This window comes from Lepisosteus oculatus, chromosome 1, assembly GCF_040954835.1.
Source record: "Lepisosteus oculatus isolate fLepOcu1 chromosome 1, fLepOcu1.hap2, whole genome shotgun sequence".
Lineage (NCBI taxonomy): Eukaryota > Metazoa > Chordata > Actinopteri > Semionotiformes > Lepisosteidae > Lepisosteus > Lepisosteus oculatus.
The window spans coordinates 17,142,002-17,147,382 of NC_090696.1; positions in this window are offsets into that span (position 1 = coordinate 17,142,002).

Consider the following 5,381-nt stretch of genomic DNA (forward strand, 5'->3'; position numbering starts at 1 on the left):
AGTGGCCTGTGACTGAAGTTCCTCTCGTCTGAATTGCAAATGTTAGCAGGAAACATCATAGGGCATCCTGCCTTTGATATATTAAAACATGTCTCTGTTAATTATGAACAGATTGCTAAATGCCACTGATGCAAATCACGGGACCATGTTTCATTATGAACAGAAGAAAATTCCAAATATTGTGTACAATTTTGGTTACTGACTTTCGAAACAGTGCTGCGGAGTAGAGCATCCAGATACACTCTGGGACTCAAAGGAGCGTCCCACACCAACAGGCTGAATGAACTAAACTTTGTTCAGTCTTGAACTGCGGAGTAGAGCATCCAGATACACTCTGGGACTCAAAGGAGCGTCCCACACCAACAGGCTGAATGAACTAAACTTTGTTCAGTCTTGAACAGAGAGGACTACGAGAGCACTTGAACCAAGCATTCGAAAATACTTGAAGACATTGAAAAAGTCAACCCCACTGAATTCTTCAGAAGCGAAACCAGAGGACAGAAGTGGAAATTATGTGGGAGTGTATTTAAAACTGAGAATAGCAGGCAACTTTTTGCACAATGATTTCAGGAGTGTTGAGCAATTTACCCATCCGTGTTGTTGAAACTGATACTTGAGCGTCCTTCAAGATCCAGTTGAATGTGATCATTTTCAATAAGCGTCTACCTACCATCTTGGCTAGATGAGCTGAATGGCTTCCACTTGTTTGTAACCGTTCATGCAGTGTGTTCTTATGTTCTCAAGAGCTGTTATCACATATCTCAGATTTAAAATAAGCTCTTTCTTTTGTTTAGAATAGCTAAAGTCTGACAAGAGGAGACTCACAAAATACCAGATTCAGGTACATTAAGGCTACAGAGTGGTTGAAGTGTTAATAGACATCTGTACAGTTTCTGAGAAGAGTATTGGCACCACGTCTGGCCCCAGTTAATTTCCCAGTGCTGTACAATTTGACAGTTCTATCACTGATATCTCTGATCTCTTAAGGAGTACTGTATTTTAAACTTACTGAATCAACTGCTTGCATTGTATTAAATGAAGATTTTGTGAATGTAAGCTTCTGAAAGCAGAGTGGGCTAACCCCATTAAAACAGTCTTTTTAAGATGTATGTATTTCTTTTCATTTGGACAGTCAAAGTCCAGTGTTTGTGATCCTGTCTGTTTAAAGACCAGCACTGAAGCCATCAGCTCTTTATCAAAACCATTATTGTCTCCTCCTCTTTAACAGGGCAAACAAATTCCTATAGAATAAAGAAAGAAAAAAGTAACTGAAATCAGCTGGAACACAAACCCAAATGAACAAGGCTCAGTCAGCATTAAACCCCACACTCTTCCAGTTTCCAGGTAGCTGTTACGAAAAGAAAGTCTTGGCATTTCAGAATGGCACCCAGTAGTGCACGCCTGTGGTAGGTCTTTGTCCTAATGCCGGCACTGGACTGTGTCTCACGGACCTCCGGGTTCAGGACTGCTGTCCGTGTAATCTCTTTTCCATTCGGTCTTAATCCCTCTCGCTCACTCTCCTGCACTATCAGGCACCCAGGTCTAGGAAGGTGCTTGGCTTCAGAAAAGCTTCTAGTAGCAGCGCCTGCAGCCCTTTCCTGCAGTCAAGCTTGCAGTGATCTGTTCGTGCAGCATTGGCTGCATTTTCATCTGCCGGGGAGGTGGAAGACCTACTAAGTCAACAGGTTTTTTTCATTTATTGTTTGCAAGCTGGGCAGTGTTGTGGCACAGTGGTTAGCATTGCTGCTTGGCAACGCTGGGGGGTCCTGGGTTCAAATCCAGACCTGAGGTTTGAATGTTCTCTGCCGTGTTTGTGTGGGTCTCCTCTAGGTGCTCTGGTTTCCTCCCACAGCCCAAAGCCATTCAGTTAGGTTGACCCCTGAGAAAATTGGCCCAGAGGCGTGGGTGTGTCTGCCTATGACGGACCGGCTTCTCATCCAGGGTGTGTCCCACCTTGCACCCATTGGTAGCCTATCCCAATAGGCTCCGGCTCCCCTTTGACCCTGTATTGGATGAAGCCTTTAGAAAATGGACGAATGGATGATGGTAAACTTGTTAGTGTTTTCCATTTGTGTAAAGTTGTAGCAGTACTGGGGGTGATGCCCTTTTCTGTCTTTCCTTCCTGGAATACATTGTTGAAGCGCTGTGAATCGCAGCCTAATTGCATGCAGGCTGGCAGACGGGCTCTGTGCTGATCGTTAACATTCACACTCTAAGACTCACCATCAGCCTCCATCTGTCACTGCTGAGCGACAGGCAGATCTGGGGGATTGAAACAGAGCTGTCATATGTCTTGATTATCCTTTAGATTACTCTTTTGGATTCTGCATGGAGCATCCCCAGCTCCCGCAGCCCAGGTACCTTTTAAGATCGTCTCCCAGCAGGAATTCAGTTCTGTTCTGCTTCTCTCTGGTTATACAGTGAGTTAAACATGCATTAGCTGGGGAGATGAGCAGGCATGCTTCTGGGAAATGGGGAGTAGCTTTAGTTGACCTATAATGGTTAATAATAGAAGCCCAAGAGCATGATGTGTGGTATTGAACAGAAAAGTGGAATTGGACTTCAGTAGGATCAGAAGCATGAGCACGTTTTGTCAGTGTTCTTTGTTTTTTAAGAATTGTTTTCATGTGTCTTACATTACAAACAGCGCCTGAGGCTGTATCCAGTTCTCTGCCTGTTCAGTCAAAACTCACGTTTTTTTTTTTACAAAGAACTCTTGCATTGATATTCCAGACCAAATAAATGCGAAAGATTTCCATTCATGGAGAAAACAAAAAAACCTCTCCTGTCCTTTGGTGAAAATGGACTTTGAAGAGTTGCCTTTTGTTGAATAGCAGTCACAACAGGATGTGATTTCTCGTGACTTGCTTATCATTTCTGTAACCAGTAGTGACAAATCTAGCATTCTGCACTGGTAGACTGAAGCATTGTCTGTTAAGCTGGTACATTGAGATACTGTTAACTCCAATTTGCTGAGAAAAAATGTGTTGAGAAAAAATCGTTTCGAATATTACATTGCTTCCTAAGGACGCAAAAGTCTGTAATCCAGTCACTGTACAGCTGGATCAGCCATCCGGTTGGCTCATAAACATCTGTATCACACTCAGCTCAGCAGGTAAACTTCTGTGAGCTACTGAAACCGGCTCCAATTCCAAGTAAGCCTGGAATTAGCATTTGGCTCAGCTGGTTAGCATCTCTGTTGTGCACAAATGTATTGTCCAGGACAGTGAATTTTTGTCTTTCCTCGCTGTTACATTACAGACTGTTAAGATATTCAGCGTGGGCAGTGCATGTATAGCTATAGGACATGTAGCTGTGTTGCAGTCACTTTTGGAAGATATTTGTATATGTTGCTTGATATAATTTCTTTCTGCTTCTTGATGAATGAATGTTCAAGAATGAAAATGAGCATTGTCTTTGCACTGCAGTTTCGGGGTGCATTGGTGCTGATGATAAGAGGGGGGGGGGGGGTTCTTCCTGACTGACTGGGCCGTACAGGTGAGTCAGCCCTGCGGTCGTGTCACGGAGGATTGAAGAGAGAGCAGTGCTTATACCCCCGAAACGCTATCGCTATCGTATCCGTGCAGCAGCTTCCCCGAGCGAGGGACTAATGAAGGTGTTTTGACACTGATATTTCTGAAACGCCTGCATGCACTGTGCCTTGCTGTCAGCAGCTGGGGCAGCGCCTCCAGGAAGCCACGCTGGATGTTGTTCTGCTGGAACGTCGGCGTCTCAGGGGAGCTTCCTGCGACAGGCGTGTGGCATCAAAGCGCTGACACATTATCAGTCTGGGCGCGCTGGCACACACGCAATTAAGGCTCCCACTCGCTGTTGAGAAGCAGCCACGGGAAGACCTGGAGCTCGACGGCAGCAGCTTCATTTCAGCCGGTCGTGAAATAAGCAGCCGAAGAGAGAGACTTCTGTAATTCAGGGAATGGTTACATTAGCCAGGCCAGGGTGTCAGAGTGGAGTCTGGACTGGAGCCCCCTCTGTGTGTTGTGCCTGAAGCTTGAACGCTGTAGGTTAAACCCCAATACCTGAGCATCTTTTTCTACTGTCTCAGTGTGGAATCGCCAGTTCTTTTCCAACTCGTCTTAACGTTGAAACCCCTGTATTAAGGGAGAATGGGCACCTTGGCATTGACTCCTCCAGTACGCCCGTCTGCCAGAGCCAGTTGCCTTGGCCTGCTGAAGCACCATCAAGCTTTACGATAAGGTTAGAGCAAGCTCATGATCCCGTGCGCCACCCACTGACATCACTGCAAGCTCACAGGCACCTGGCCACTTCCAACAGCAAAGATTCTAGAGGGAAAGCCATTCTGACCCAGGTGGTCTCATCCAGCTGTGCGCAGCTGCTGGGGGCAATCCCAGTCACCGCCAGCAACCGCAGTCACGAGCGACACCAGTGCTAGGACCTTTGCTGCTTGAGAAACCCCTTCAGTCCAGAGGTTTTGATCTACCCAGCTTTATTCATGTAATATTGCCTGTATTAAAACCCAAACCAGGAATGGACAGCTCCTTGAAGACCTTTGAAGAGTGAAAAATGGATGCAGTGAAGATATTGCTAAGAGCTCAGGTGGAACCAACCCAAAACATTGCATAATAATTGATGCCCAATTTTAATGTATCAGTTTTAATTTTAATTATAACATCTTACATGTTATTATATATGAATGCGTATATATTGGATATATATATACAGTATGTGTTGTGCATGAAGAGATGCTGTTGAGTTCGTATATACAGTACGTCCACGTACTGGTTACCAGTTCCTGGGCTGACTGTGTTGGTTGCAGTGTTGTCAGTGACGGCCATGCGCTCTAACAGGCATGTCCTTCAAAGAGGCTGTCATGCTATAGTGGAAAAGGTAGTCTGATTAACCACAGCAAATTGCAACCCAGAGCTGGGTGTGATGGTTGTTGTTGGTGGGGGCTTTGCATTGTTTAAAAAACACCAAAGCAAAAACAAAAAACATGTTCAATTGCTGCTGTCTGCAGAACATGTTGCTTCACAATGGCAAGCCATTGGAACCACAAGTGGAAAGGTATGATTGTCCCGATAAAACCCAGTGCACCTGCTTCAGATGTCTGCGAGATCAGGAACTTTGGGCCCTGGCACTGTTTTCCAAGAGAATTTGCAGCAGCGCCTTCGTGAAATCATGAAATGAAACATCTATTGATCAGAGTCCGTGCTGCGTTTCTACTGCAGGCTCAGTGATTTAAGTGCCTGCCTGGCTTGTAGAACAAAGCTGGTGTTGGCCAAGACTTTCAGCTCAGTACTTTATATCCAGTCGCTATTCTGGGGATGTAAATTCATACCTGAAGACAGCAAAGGGCGACACCTACTGGATGACAGAAGCCAGATAACGGCCAACTGCTGTTA